At 38.2% G+C, this 14,859-nt stretch overlaps 1 protein-coding gene and 1 non-coding gene across 7 annotated transcripts in view; both read left to right on the forward strand.

Annotated features, from left to right (window-relative positions):
- Positions 1-14,859, forward strand: part of SCFD2 (sec1 family domain containing 2) — a 411,631-nt gene that overhangs the window by 52,210 nt on the left and 344,562 nt on the right. The gene's annotated exons all lie outside the window — the stretch shown is intronic.
- On the forward strand, positions 2,383-2,455 carry TRNAE-UUC (transfer RNA glutamic acid (anticodon UUC)). Its single transcript has one exon. It is a non-coding gene; the product is annotated as a tRNA-Glu (tRNA).

The following is a 14,859-nucleotide window of genomic DNA, read 5'->3' on the forward strand; positions in this document are numbered from 1 at the left end:
TCTTCTCCCCCCTCCCCAGATCTCAACCCACCCTTCTGCTGTGTGGTGCTGGGGCTGGCGCTGGGCAGACCACATCCTGCTCTTCAGCTGGCTTCCTGGGCTACACTGATGAGGGGTGCCAGAGGGAAACTGCAAGTCTGGGAGGGGAAGAAGCAACTTGCCTCTTTCCCCCTGCTGCCTGTGGATTTTGCTTCTGCTTGTCAGTGTCATGCCAGCAGCACTTCTTCACTGCGGCAGTGGCAGGTCCTTCCTGTGGGAGCAACTGAATCCAGTTTGCAGTTCTTCCAGTACTTGCAGAACCTGCTTCATGGCACCCCCTCCTCAGAGGCACCAACCTAGCCAAGTAGCACTCCGTTCTCAAGAGGTATAATTCCAGCCTCTGTGTTTCTTCCATCCTACTGGTGGTAGCTGCTTCCAACAGTTGCTGCCTGCATGATACCTTGGAGTTCTCGTTTACCTTTCAGTTACCCAGTTAACAATTCTGTATGTTAAATTTTCTCTGCTCAAATAACTGGTGTATTTTCTACCTTCTGCCTGGGCCCAGCCAGGATACAACCCGGGTCTGTCTGACTTCTGTATCAGGAATCAAACTGCTGGGGGTGGGGGTGGGGCAGCTGCTACAGAGCCACAGACACAGATATGGTTGTGCCATTCCTCTGTCTGAAACCATTTGATGGTTCCCCATTGCCTGAAGATAGTGTCCCAACTCCTTAGCATGCTATTTATAGAAATCTTTCTGACTTCTAGCCTCATGCTTCACCCATCCACTCAAATTGCTTTTCCTCCCTACTCCCCATTCCTCAGCAGGAACTTCTGTAGATCCAGGTCTTTGTTGTTTTCACCTGAAATATTCTCGTTTGATTGTCCCTCCAGGTTTCCTCCACCCTTCTCTACCTGTGCTTCTGGAGGCTAACCGTTATGGACTGCCTCAGCACGCTTTTCTGCCCTTGGCCTCTCAGTTCGGTTTGGCCAATGGGAGGCATGGGCAGGAGATTTAGAGGGTGGGGCGAGAGTATGGTTAGGGTGTTGTTTGCCTGGCTTCATCCCTGCTAGGATGCAATTGGTTGCTTCCCTCTACCCTTCCCTTGTTGGTTTTCCTTAACACTCCTGATTTCCCTTAGCCTAACTTCTTAGGCATTCCTGTTGTTATGTTTGCCTTATTTTTCCTGTTAGAGTGCCATCTTTTTCCTGCTGGGACCTTGACTAATATAACACTCACTTTACACTACGTGCTTGTGCACACACGCATGCACACACACACACAAACACTTTCCTGTCAAACCCACCTTATTTTTCATGATCTAGTACAAATGTCACTTTCTCTGTGGAACCATATCTAATTCCCCTTTAACCTTCTTCCTACACCCTCCTCAGCAAGCTGCATTGATTGCTCTGGCTTCTGAGGACGCACAGCTCTTTCTCTTATTTCTCTTAGTGCTCTGTCTTAATACTTACCACAGTGCAAAATAGTTAAATGTGTGTGGATCCAAAACTTTGCTAGACAGTGTCCATTTCATATTCTCCATTGGCTGTTTGGCTTGGTATATAGTGTGTGGCTTAGTACTTGCTGCTTGAATGAATGGATTGCCTGATGCGTGTGAATGAGTAGTAGACGGACAATGTGTATTTCTACTTTCAGTTATATGCATTAATATTTCTATTTACAACTTTCCTTTATGATATTTCTTGTTCCTCCTGATATATTGTAGCATCTGATCATGTCTTCTTTCTTGATGCTCTTCCCTTGGTCTTCATGTCACTCTGCTCTTCTGGTTATCTTCCTCTTTCTGATAATTGTTTTATGCTTTTTTTCCTTAATTCTAGTTTCCTAGAAGACTATAGATATTTTTATATCCCCTGTTGTGCCTTGCACATGGATACTCGGTTAATAATTGCTACCGATCTTAAAGCCTGACCCTACTTCCCTCCTCCCTCCAAAAAAAGAATGCTCATTTCATCCTTCAGGCTTTTAAAATTCTCCCCCAACATTTTCTCCATCATATCTCGCATCCCCTGTCATTCTTTCTAAAAGATGACATCTTCTATCCCTATCGGTACTGTTTTTGTTCATACTTCTATTATAGCAGTTACCACCAGACCCTGAGTAGTTGGGCCTGAGAATTCTTATCTGTGCTTCTTAGTATTGTCCACACCTAACACAAGACCTTGAAGTTACTATATACTCAGTAAGTGTTTATGGAATGAATAAATAAATTCTTGAATTAATACTCTCAGTTGATATTTGTTATGTATTTATTTAATGGATTGCTTTTTCTGTCTCCCTCCTATGGAATCCAAGAGTGACACTGATTTAGAACATCAGTTCTCAAAACTTTCTGGTCTCAGAACCCCTTTACATTGTTAAAAGCTATTGAGGGGAATTCCCTGGTGGTCCAGTGGTTAGGACTCGGCACTTTCACTGCCCGGGGCCCAGGTTCAATCCCTGGTCAGGGAACTAAGATCCTGCAAGCCATGTGGTGCGACCAAAAAAAAAAAAAAAAAAAAGCTATTGAGGTTCACAACAACCTATGAACAGCAAAAAAAGAAACTATGTGGACACCAAGAGCTTTTGTTTATGTGGAGTATATCTATTTTTTTTTTAACATCTTTATTGGGGTATAATTGCTTTACAATGGATGGAGTATATCTATTGATACATGTGAGACAGATAGAAAGAAAATATCATGTCAGGAATTCAAGCGGAAAATTTTTAAAATATTAATTAATATAAAAATATTATAATAAACCTGTTACATGTTAATGTAACATATTTTTGTGAAAATGACTATATTTTCTCAAATAAAATAGTGTAAGGAAAAGAGTGGTACCACTTTACATTTTTGCACATCTCTAACGTCTGGCTTAATAGAAGACAGCTGTATTCTCATATCTGCTTCTTCATTCAATCTGTTGTGATACATTATTTTGGATAAAGTATATAAAGAAAAGCTGACCTTAAAAAGATACGTAGTTGAAAAAGGAAGGAGTATTTTAATAACTTTCCAGAAAATTGCAGATATTCTTTGATACTACACCAGGTTTACAAGAGGTAATTTCTTACAGGTTAATTGCAATGTGGAATATGAAACCATATTGCTGACTTTTCCATACTCTGGTACATTAAAACCCATTGGTGTCTCTTGCACTTTGAGTGGCGCTTTTTTTTTTTTTTTTTTTTTTGCGGTACGCGGGCCTCTCACTGTTGTGGCCTCTCCCGTTGCGGAGCACAGGCTCTGGACGTGCAGGCTCAGCGGCCATGGCTCACAGGCCCCGCTGCTCCGCTGCATGTGGGATCTTCCCGGACCGGGGCACGAACCCGCATCCCCTGCATCGGCAGGCGGACTCTCAACCACTGCACTACCAGAGAAGCCCTGAGTGGCTCTTTTATGCACATATTATTTTATAGCATTGTACATTATCACTTGGGCAATATTGGTTCTTTAAGTTATGCAGATTTTTGAAATGTTTACATATATTATACAATATAACAAAGCCACATTTGTCAATATCACCACTGATATCATTAGAAAATCTTTAAGTATTAGGAATGTAAAGATATAGGGGCAGATACAAGTTTTCCAAAATTATAATTTCACATGAAAACTTGAGTTTCGATTTTGACAATACAAACTGTTAATAGTTTTCCTTGAAGTGACAGATTCACTTCATTTACTTGTTGGAAAAAATGTGTGAAGAACCATACTTTTTCAGTTGTCTTTTCGGTAAAAATTTTATGCCATTAAAACAGTGTGAACAGCGGTTCACAACTCAAGTAATCACATCAGTGCTTTTCCTTGAGGCAATGGTTGCACTGATACTTTGGTTGCCCCAGAAGTGCTTTTTGTATATTTCCCATTTCTCTACACAAAATATTGATGTTTTCTTAAGGGTTGAGATTTGATAAAATTAGTAACATTTGATTTTTCATCATAGCCATTCTGAAAGTGAAACTGACTACTCGTATAATTTGGTACCACTGCCTTGATTGGTGCTAAGGCACTGGCACTTTTACCCACCACTGTTATTGTACCGTCAATGCAAACACAGGATAGTAACAAAATCAAGTGGCATCTTTGTATTAGTATGAAAATAGTTCTGACTTTTCTGACTACCTGAAAGTGCCTCAAGGACCCAGGGGTCCATGGAACACCTTCGAGAACCATTATTTAAAAGAGTATCATATTCTCTGGGGTCCAAGATTAGCACAGTTTTCTAGAGGTCATTGGAGTCAGTAGAAGGGGGAAAACTCATTGAAATTTTTTCTATATATTATCCAGATTTAGCCATAATAGACAATTGTTCTCATTCATTTAAAAGGTATTTATTATGTGTTCATAGTATATAATTAGGTCCTTGTAGGGGATAGGAAACATGAAAAAATACTGTCTTATTTTCAAATGAACAAGTTAATTAACTTTTCTGATCTGTTTTCCTGTCTTCAAAATGGGGATTCTATTGTCTGCTAACCCGACAATTAGATGAGATGATTTATTATGTAACATATAAATGTTTGTGAAATTCAGCGTGTTCTGTAAAAGGAGGATATAGCATGATAAAATTATTTACTGCCTCCTGGGCAGATAAAAGACATTATAAAAAATAATGACCAATGGTCATACAATTGCATATGAAGAGTATTCTACCAGATTTAGGGGTGGAATTACATTGCCTGTATGATTGCTTCCTGATCATCTTAGTTGGAAAACATGTGACTAGAGTAATGATTTCCAGAAGTGAAAGTGGAGATTGGGGTTTTAGTTACCTAGTGATTATGTTGGAGCCTAAGTAGTGAATTTCTAAAGGAAATATAACGTAAGGGTGATCATCCAGGAAAAGAAAGTAGAATGAGTGAGAGGAGGGTTGAAGGCAGAGTCGTAAGGAACACATCCATTTAGGGGCGTGAAGAAGAAGAGGATCTAGAGAAAGAGACAGAAAGAGTTTTTATTGAATTAATGATTAATAGTGCCCGAAAGCCTTAAGGTCACTAAGCACATATTTCTTTATTACACTTCATCACCTAAAACAGAACCTGAATTGCCTCTGTCTCTCTGTTTCCCCATCCACAAAATGGGAATCTGGATTTCTAATATCCCATCTTCAAGCATCTGCCCTCTGGCTCTATATTTTTAACTTTAATTGGTGTATCTTTTTCTTCATTTTTTTCTCCTCCTCCTCTTATTAATCTTTATATTTTCTCAACAGAAGGGATCCTCACCATATGAGAATATGGGCTAGGAGTTTAAAAACCCCAAGGGAAGATCCATTGCTGTGGGGTGGGAGTTGCTTTACTTGGAGGCTATTCTTTCCAAGTCAGGGTAGACCCACCAAGGAAAGGCTGCTTACCTGGCAGGCTGGTAATCTGCCCCTTAGGTAACAGGGGTAATCTGTCTGTTCCTTTCTGTGCTCTCTGCTGAGTTTATAAACACTGATGCAGTGTTTAACTTAGCCTCAGGAAGGCTGCATTTCCAAAGAAAGCCAAACCCTAAGTGTTTCTGGTGGTTTTATATTTCACTGTTTTTGTAAAAATTTCAGGGAGAGCTGTTTATTTTCTGTTTGTGACCTGTGGTCTTGCAGCAGTTATACTTTATTCTGTACTATCCTGAAAACATATCTTGCAATAGATTTCTCAATTTTGGATCCATTTGATTGAATTGACTCATATAATTAAAATGATCTTTTCACATTACTTTCTTATTCTGTCCTTGTAATACTACAGAGCTCAAAAATTTGTGTAACAAGAAACATATACTGTTTAAAGGATATCCTAGGAAATCCTTCTTCAGTATTCATAGTGTTAAAAAAATGGACATCAATTCCCAGCTGGGTTTTATCCAAGTTTCACTATACAGATGGCTGTATATACTGCCCTTCAAATCCCTACGGGAGAAGATTTATACTGTCTTCCCTCTTCCCCCCCTTAATAACCTGTTTCAATGCCTAATAGTCATCACGATCGTGGAATTTTTTTCTCATGTCTGACTTAAGTTTCTCCACCTGTGTGTTAACCATATTTCTTTGTCCTTTGACCTCAGTAGAGGTGGGAAACCGACAGTTATTATTACTCTTATATTTCTTTTTCTGTTGAAAGCCAATGCTTCATCCATTGTACAAATCAGTGATAGTAATAGACTCAGATTTCCCAGAGAAAAATACTGGTCTGTTCATTTCACATGAAACAGACATTATTTTATATCAGAACCAAGAGACTATTTAAAAAGTAAAATAGTGTTTAAAATTCATAGCATAGCATTAGTAAAATAAAAAGTAATTGTCTATCCCCCCTCCCTATCATCTTACTCTTCAATGCAACCTTTGCTCTGAAATCAGTATCTTGCCTTCCAGGCCTTTTGTATGTAATTAGGTAAGAAAGTAAATAAATAAGCAAGTAAACAAACAATGAGAAAAATAAAATAAAGGTGCATACTAAGAGTATGGCAATGTGGTTTCCATTGTGACTTTTTTTTTTTCTCCTCTCTCTCTTATTAGAGTTTTGGCTACCCAGCATAAAATACCATGAAGGAAACTTAATTAACAATTGTGCGAGGTTTTAAACATTGTATGTATACTTTAAAAATTATGTTAAGTTTGATCATATTTAAAATGTGTGGTTATATTGATACAACCATGGAAAACTATTTGGCAGTATCAACTTTAGATAAGTGTACACTGATCCAGTGGTTTCACGCCTGGGCATGTATCCAATGGAAATGAGTCTACCAAAAGGTATGTAGTAGAACGTTCATAGCATCATTATTTATAATGGCCCTGAACTATAAAACCTAAAGATCCGTCAAAGTAGAATGGATAGAGAAACTATTATAGTCATATAGAACAATAAAACACAGTGAGAAAAAAAAAGATTGAGATTTTGGATGATGTTGAATTTAAAAAAGCAAGATACAAAATAGTGTATCTGTATAATTCTGTTTATTATGACGTTCAAAAGCAGACAAAAAAGTGAGTTGTGTTGAGAGAGTTAAAAGTAATAGTTTGCTGTTGTGAGCTTATTGACTAGGTAGGTATTGACGGAATCTTCTAGAGTTCTGGACATATTCCATACCTTGATCTGGGTGGTGGTTACGTGGATAGATGTGTGTGTAACAGTGAACAGAACTACATACTTAAGATGTGTAAGCTTTACTTTATGTTATACCCCTCACTTTTCACCTCCATTATACCTGAGGCTTCTGAGTCTGAAATTGGTTGTATCTTCTGGGCAGATGGCCCCTCTTTGCTGCAGTGCCTTGTCACATATTTTAGGCAAAGCCTTTGGTGGGGGGGAGGGGGAGGAAGTTCATTTTTACTGTTTGTTTTGCTGCATGATTTAGTACTCTTCTAGTCCTCTGTTACTTCAATTAAAAACATTTTTTTAGTGCATGACCATAGTATTATTACATATAAAAAAGCCAGAATTCTCTTATAGCTATAATTACCTGAATGTTCTCATTTCTGCTATTTCTCAGTTTCCTAGTATAACTAAGTACAGTTATATCTCCCAACTGAAAATTTTATTCAGGCTGTATTCTAATATGTATGGATTTATAGCTGTATGTCTTTTTCATAACTGGGGAAATTTGAGTGTAGGCTCTCTTCTTGAGATGATGAAAATGTTCTCAAATTATATAGTGGTGATGGTGGCATAACTGTGAATATAGTAAAAATCAGTGAATTGTACATTTTAAGGGTGAATTTTATGGTATGTGAGTTAAAGCTCATAAAGCTCTTGTTAAAAAAGAAGCTCTTAGAAATAAGGATATTATTGTAAAAATAAAATTCAGCCAAAGTTTAAAGATAAATCAAGAAAATTTCCTAAAATGTAGAAAGAACAGGACATTGAAAATATGATACCAAAGATAAAAGATATAGAGAACCAAGTCAGGAGGCCCAAGAACTATTAGAAGTTTCAGAAAGAGAGAGAAAGCAGAGGACAGGAAACTAGCAAAGAAAGAATGTAAGACTTTCCCAGATGTGAAGAAAGACATATCAAGTATATAGAATAGGCTTAACTGAAAAGCAAGTGGAAAGAATAAAAACCCTCTAAACTAGACACAATCACTGTGACTCCTCAGAGTTACAAGAGAATAAGAGGATCCTGTGGACCTCAAGATGGAAAAAAGAAGCTTATCTACAAAGGAACAAGAATGAGACTAGCACACATTTCTTATGAGCCACGCTGAGCCAGAAGATAATGAAGCAATGCATTATTTTCAACCTAGAATTGTAGATCCAGATAAACCGTTATTAAACTTTGAGGGCAAGAAAAAGCCTTTTCAGAGATAAGAGAACTTTGCTTTCCACACATCTTTTCCGAGGAAGTTACTTGAGGGTGTCCAGCAAAACAAGGCAGTATAGCAAGAAAGAAAAATCAGGGATTTAGCGAAGCGGTGTTCCAATAGAGGAGAGCAATAAAAGGCGTTCCAGGCTGCTGACTGTGCAAAAAGGCCTAAAGAACAATCTGCCCATGATGGAACAGGGGAATGAAGGAGTTTGGTAGTAAAGTATTCAGGGAGGGGAAAAAAAAAAACCCCAAAAACCCCACAAATCAACTATACCTCGATTTAAAAAAAACAAACAACACAACACAACACGGACTTCAAAGATAAGACAGTGTATTAGAAATTAGGAGAGTTTACAACTTTGATTAAAGCAGGGAATGCTCCTCCCCCGCCCCCTCAGAAAAAGCCCATATGCATTCTAGGACCCAAGTGTATTCTATGCATAAGGAAATGTAATCATAGCTTGTACATTGGGTCTGTCATTAATAGTTATATAGTTTATAATGATACAAACACTATTGACTAATTTTGAAGTTTCGAATCATTCTATAGAAAAAGCACATTAGACTAAATTATGTTTACAAAACAAAATATAAATGCTATCAATCTTGACCGGATGAAAATAAAAGTACAGATGATTTGGAAGATGAAAGGGGGAAATACGAAGTAGAGGGAAGGGTAAGGGGGAACTAATATCCTCTGCTTAGAAGACGAAAAGCCATAGCATACCATCTGTAGTTGACAGAACAAAGAAGAAAGTTTAAGTATGTAATGTAAGTTACAAAGATAACCAGCAGATGGGGAGGAAAAGTGCTTGAAGTCTTGTCTGCTTATGGACTATCTCACGATCTCTTTGTTGTGTGTTCCTTTCCCTTTTTAATTCCTTTTTGTCTTTCTGATGAAATGAGAAGAGGATGTAAACCGATGTGTTCATGCTACCCTCTGAACCTTTCGTACATTATTTACAAAACTCCGAAACCATCTTTGGTACACAAGATTCTGGCTCTCTTATGCCAACTGTTGAATTAACATTTGAAATTTTCCCTGACAGTGCTGCCCACCAACCAACAGTTTAATATTAGTAGAGTTGCCACCATTGTCTACATATTAGTATAAGTGCTTTGGCTATAATTTACACGCATTCTTGGAAAACTTGTTTTGCAAAATCACATACTAGTTATCCGGGCTCGTGATAAAATAAATATCACTAGCAGGGCTTCCCTGGTGGCGCAGTGGTTGAGAGTCCGCCTGCCGATGCAGGGGACACGGGTTTGTGCCCCAGTCCGGGAAGATCCCACATGCCGCGGAGCGGCTGGGCCCGTGAGCCATGGCTGCTGAGCCTGCGCGTCTGGAGCCTGTGCTCCGCAACAGAAGAGGCCACAACAGTGAGAGGCCCGCGTACCTCAAACAAACAAACAAAAATCACTAGCAGAAGCCCATTCAAAAATCGATACAAATTTATAATTAGAGCACTAAAGTAAACGATAAAAATACTAGCACAGTTAAAAAGATTGGCCAAATTCCTATAGATAAAGACTATAGATAAAGAAACGTTACTGCATATATGGGACTTTATGTGAACAAAAGAGTTGAAGGTAGCTCACTGGAAGGTAATGTAAAGAGGAGCTGAGGCTGTTTGGTTATGGAGGCAAAGGCAAAATGCACTAAAGGTCAGGGAGAACCAAACAGGAAGCACTTCCAAGACAGTGCACGTGGCCAAGCAGAGCCAAGAAGAACTAGGAATGTAATCAGTGCTCAGCTCCTCTTGTGGCTTGCAGGGTTCAGCTATGTTTGTTTATTTTGTGTCCAGCTGCTCTTATTTGGCGGCACAAAATGTTAAAATGAGAAAAAAATGACAAATGAATAGATATTTTTGTGTAATATTAAAATTATTCATGTTTGCCAATTATGTGTGAGTTAATAAACCAGAGTTTTAACAGAACGTTATATTTAAATATTTTAATATACTTTGCCTTTATTATATTAGAAAAATGATTAAAAAGGAGAAAAATGAAATGCTGATATTTGATTTCTGGAAATACATCTCTTAAAACATAACTTTGAGGACTTCCCTGGTGGCACAGTGGTTAAGAATCCACCTGCCAATGCAGGGGACATGGGTTCGATCCCTGGTCCAGGAAGATCCCGCATGCCGCGGAGCAACTAAGCCCATGCGCCACAACTACTGAGCCCGCGCTCTAGAGCCCATGTGCCACACTACTGAAGCCCATGTGCCTAGAGCCTGTGCTCCACAACAAGAGAAGCCACCACAATGAGAAGCCCGTGCACCGCAACGAAGAGTAGCCCCCGCTTGCTGCAACTAGAGAAAGCCTGCCTGCGCACAGCAGGGAAGACCCAATGCAGCCAAAAATAAATAAATTTATTAAAAAACAAAAAACAAAGCCCCCCCCCAAAAACATAACTTTGTTTATTCACATTTCACACACTGGGTTTTCATTCGTGTTTTCAGGACAATGATGAATAAAAAACATGCAATGGGGCTTCCCTGGTGGCGCAGTGGTTGAGAGTCTACCACCAGTAGAAAGATTGTTACTTTCTACCATTAAGACACAATTTGGGGATTAAATCAAATCTAGCACTGACAGAATACTTTTTTTTTTTTAAGAAAATCAACAAAGAATCATATATGTGTAGATATTTTAAATATATCTTACCAAGCCACAAAGCAGGTTCAGAAAATTATAGTTTATCAAATGTATATAATAAATGGAAGAGTAAGTTCCATAATTGATTTGAATACAATGGAATTCAATATTATAAGGATCACAGACAATATAAATATATGAAATCCTTTTATTTTCCAGATATGTCCCCTTTCTCCCAAGAGATAATTCTATTTCAATAAGAGTTTCAAAATATACATAGAACTGATGGTGGTTAAAGTTTTGTGTTTGTTTCTTAACTAAATTGAAATCAGAAGCCCATTTCACTTCCTTAAAAACTATAAAAAAGAAAGCCTAATAGATTTTCTTACTTGAAAACTATTTTTCAAATTTCAAAATTGTCCCTTTTCAAAGAGTTGCTATGTATTATGCAGTTTTGATATAAAATAGCCCTAGTTTTTAGGACTTTAAAAAAATGTGTTGCAAAGCCTTCTTGGGTTGACATTTTAAAATCACCATGTAAATCTGCCTGACAAGTTTTTTTGTTTTTTTTGGTAATATGAGATGTGAATAAATGTTCTAATACTTTTTCAACACCTGGTTCTAGTTGCTTGCAGTTTTAGTTGATATGAACTAAGAAGTTTTCTCAAGTTGTTAGCCTCACAGTATAGCATTTTTGGTAGTCAGTTGATTTTGACTTGTTTTATGTAAGATTGTGATTAAATTTATATTTTAAAAATGTCACTAGCCTATATTTTAAAGCATTTGTGTGAAGTACTCTTTTACTAAATTCCAATTAACATGTTACGAATTTTTACCAAAAAACCCCCCTGCTTTCATGACATATATAAGGAAGTGTTAATGGCTTGTGTGTGTAAGAAAAAGGTATACAGAGGGGAACAGAATGGAGCAGCAAAGGTGAATAATTGCTGATTCACAAGGTAGTGTTCTGTTGGCATTTCCTGTTATGAAATATATCCATTTGTTCCTTTGGATCTCATGCCTTATGTAGGAAGGCAGTGTTATGTAAATATGGTCACTGAGTCCAAGTCTGAGCTAGGAAATTGCTAACTGGATAAAAAGTTTAATAACTATGTTTTTGAATTGAAGACATTCTTTTTTAAAAAAAATATTTATTTATTTATTTACTTATTGGCTGTGTTGGGTCTTCGTTGCTGCGCTGGCTTCCTCTAGTTGTGGCGAGCGGGGGCTACTCCTCGTTGCAGTGCATGGACTTCTCATTGGGTGGCTTCTCTTGTTGTGGAGCACGGGCTCTACGGCATGCAGTCTTCAGTATTTGTGGCACGTGGGCTCAGTAGTTGTGGCTCGTGAGCTCTAGAGCATAGGCTTAGTAGTTGTGGTGCACAGGCTTAGTTGCTCCACGACATGTGGGATCTTCCCTGACCAGGGCTCGAACCCAGGTCCTCTGCATTGGCAGGCGGATTCTTAACCACTGCGCCACCAGAGAAGTCCCTGAATTGAAGACATTCTTATCTTTAAATTGAACATATGGTTATTGCAGTCGAAATCTAAACAGACCTGGTGACTTTCTCGGATGATTTCCATTTCTTGAGGTCTCTCTAAAACACAGTTATGTTATGAATGCATTGTATGTATTCTGAGCCTTTCTTAAAAAAATTTTATTTATTTATTTTTTGCGGTGCACAGGCCTCTCACTGTTGTGGCCTCTCCCGTTGCGGAGCACAGGCTCCAGACGCGCAGGCTCAGCGGCCATGGCTCATGGGCCCAGCCGCTCCGTGGCATGTGGGATCTTCCCGGACCGGGGCACGAACCCGTGTCCCTTGCGTCGGCAGGCGGACTCCCAACCACTGCGCCACCAGGGAAGCCCTATTCTGAGCCTTCTAAATTCCTCCTCCTTCAGTCCAGGAGATAAGGTTGGAGAGGTGGGCAATTACATATCACATAGAGCCTTTCATGGTTTCAGGACATTTTCGTTTTTGCCTTAGCAATACTTACCACAATAATGATTAAGCAGTTGTTTGTATAATTGTTTTATGACTTTCTCTCTTGATACACAAAGCTCTGTGTGTCCAGGGACCACACTGCGTCACCTGCAGCACAGTGTATAAACAAATAAATGGAGCTCATGGCAATGTTAGATTTGAACACATTTCATGTGAAAATTTGTTTTCATATATTTAATGTTAATATTTAATATGTCAAGATGTTTTTGTGTAAAAATATTAATCATCTGCACAAAAGATCCCCATCTCCTAAGAAGAGAATGAGATGTAATGAGCTGAATTAATTAGGAGAGCATCCAGGAATCATTTGCCTTCTTTATTTGTTGGCCATGAGGACAGATTTTTGTCTGATTTGTTCATGGGTTTATTCTTAGCAGTAAGAACAGTTCCTGGCACAGAAATATATGTTGAGCCAATGGACTGATAAAAGTTAATGACACTCACAACTCAACAGGAAGAAAATAAACAACCTAATAAAAATGAGCAAAAGATTTGAACAGACAGACTTCACCAAAAAAGATATAGGGTGGCAAATAAGCACTTGAAAAGACCAACATTATTAGTCATTAGAAAAATACAAATTAAAACCACAGTGAGTTGTTGCTAGATACCTAATAGAATGGCTAAAACCAAAATAACTGGCAATACCAAGTGCTAGTGAGGATGTGAGGCAATAGAAATCTCATTTGTTGCTGGTGGGACAGCTCACTTTGGAACTTAGTTTGTCGGTTTCTTATAAAGTTAACCGTACACTTAGCATATGACCCAACAACCCTAGAAATTTACTTAAGAAAAATGAAACCATATGTCCACAGACACATACACACATAAAAAAAAACAAAGATGTTTGTGAAGGCTTTATTCACAATTTCTTTCTTTCTTTTTTTTGGAAAATGTTGGTGGATTTTGATATGTGAATCTTTTTCAATTTCTTTTTATTTATTTATTTTTTAAATTTTTATTGAAGTATAGTTGCTTTTCAATGTTGTGTTAGCTTCTGCTGCACAGCAAAATGAATCTGCCATACATATACATATATCCCCTCCATTTTATTTCCCTCCCATTTAGGACACCACAGTGCGTTAACCAGAGTTCTCTGTGCTATACAGTATGTTCCCCTTTATTGTCTATTTTATACATAGTATCAACAGTGTATATGTGTCAATCCCAATCTCCCAATTTCTCCCACCCCACCCCTTTCCCTCTTGGTATCCATACGTTTGTACTCTACGTCTGTGTGTCTATTTCTGCTTTGCAAATAAGGTCATCTATACCATTTTTCTAGATTCCACATATATGTGTTAATATGCGATATTTGTTCTTCTCTTTCTGATTTACTTCACTCTATGACACTTCCTAGGTCCATCCACATCTCTACAGATGACCCAATTTCGTTCCTTTTTATGGCTGAGTAGTATTCCATTGTATATATGTACCACATCTTCTTTATCCGTTCCTCTGTTGATGGACATTTCGGTTGCTTCCATGTCCTGGCTATTGTAAATAGTGCTGCTATGAACATTGGGGTGCATGTGTCTTTTTGAATTATGGTTTTCTCTGGGTATATAGCAAGTAGTGGGATTGCTGGGTCATATGGTAGTTCTATTTTTAGTTTTTTAAGGAACCTCCATACTGTTTTGCATAGTGGCTGTATTAATTTACTTTCCCACCAACAGTGTAAGAAGGTTCCCTTTTCTCCACACCCTCTCCAGCATTTATTGTTTGTAGATTTTTTGATGATGGTCATTCTTACCAGTGTGAGGTGATACCTCATTGTAGTTTTGATTTGTACAGGATAGAAAGCCCAGAGATAAACCCATGCGCCTATGGCCACCTAATCTATGACAAAGGAGGCAAAAATATACAGTGGAGAAAAGACAGCCTCTTTAATAAGTGGTGCTGGGAAAACTGGACAGCTACATATAAAAGAATGAAATTAGAACACTTCCTAACACCATACACAAGAATAAACTC

This window comes from Aethalodelphis obliquidens, unplaced genomic scaffold, assembly GCF_003676395.1.
Source record: "Aethalodelphis obliquidens isolate GAN/ISIS:26980383/991018 unplaced genomic scaffold, ASM367639v1 scaffold6, whole genome shotgun sequence".
Taxonomy (NCBI): domain Eukaryota; kingdom Metazoa; phylum Chordata; class Mammalia; order Artiodactyla; family Delphinidae; genus Aethalodelphis; species Aethalodelphis obliquidens.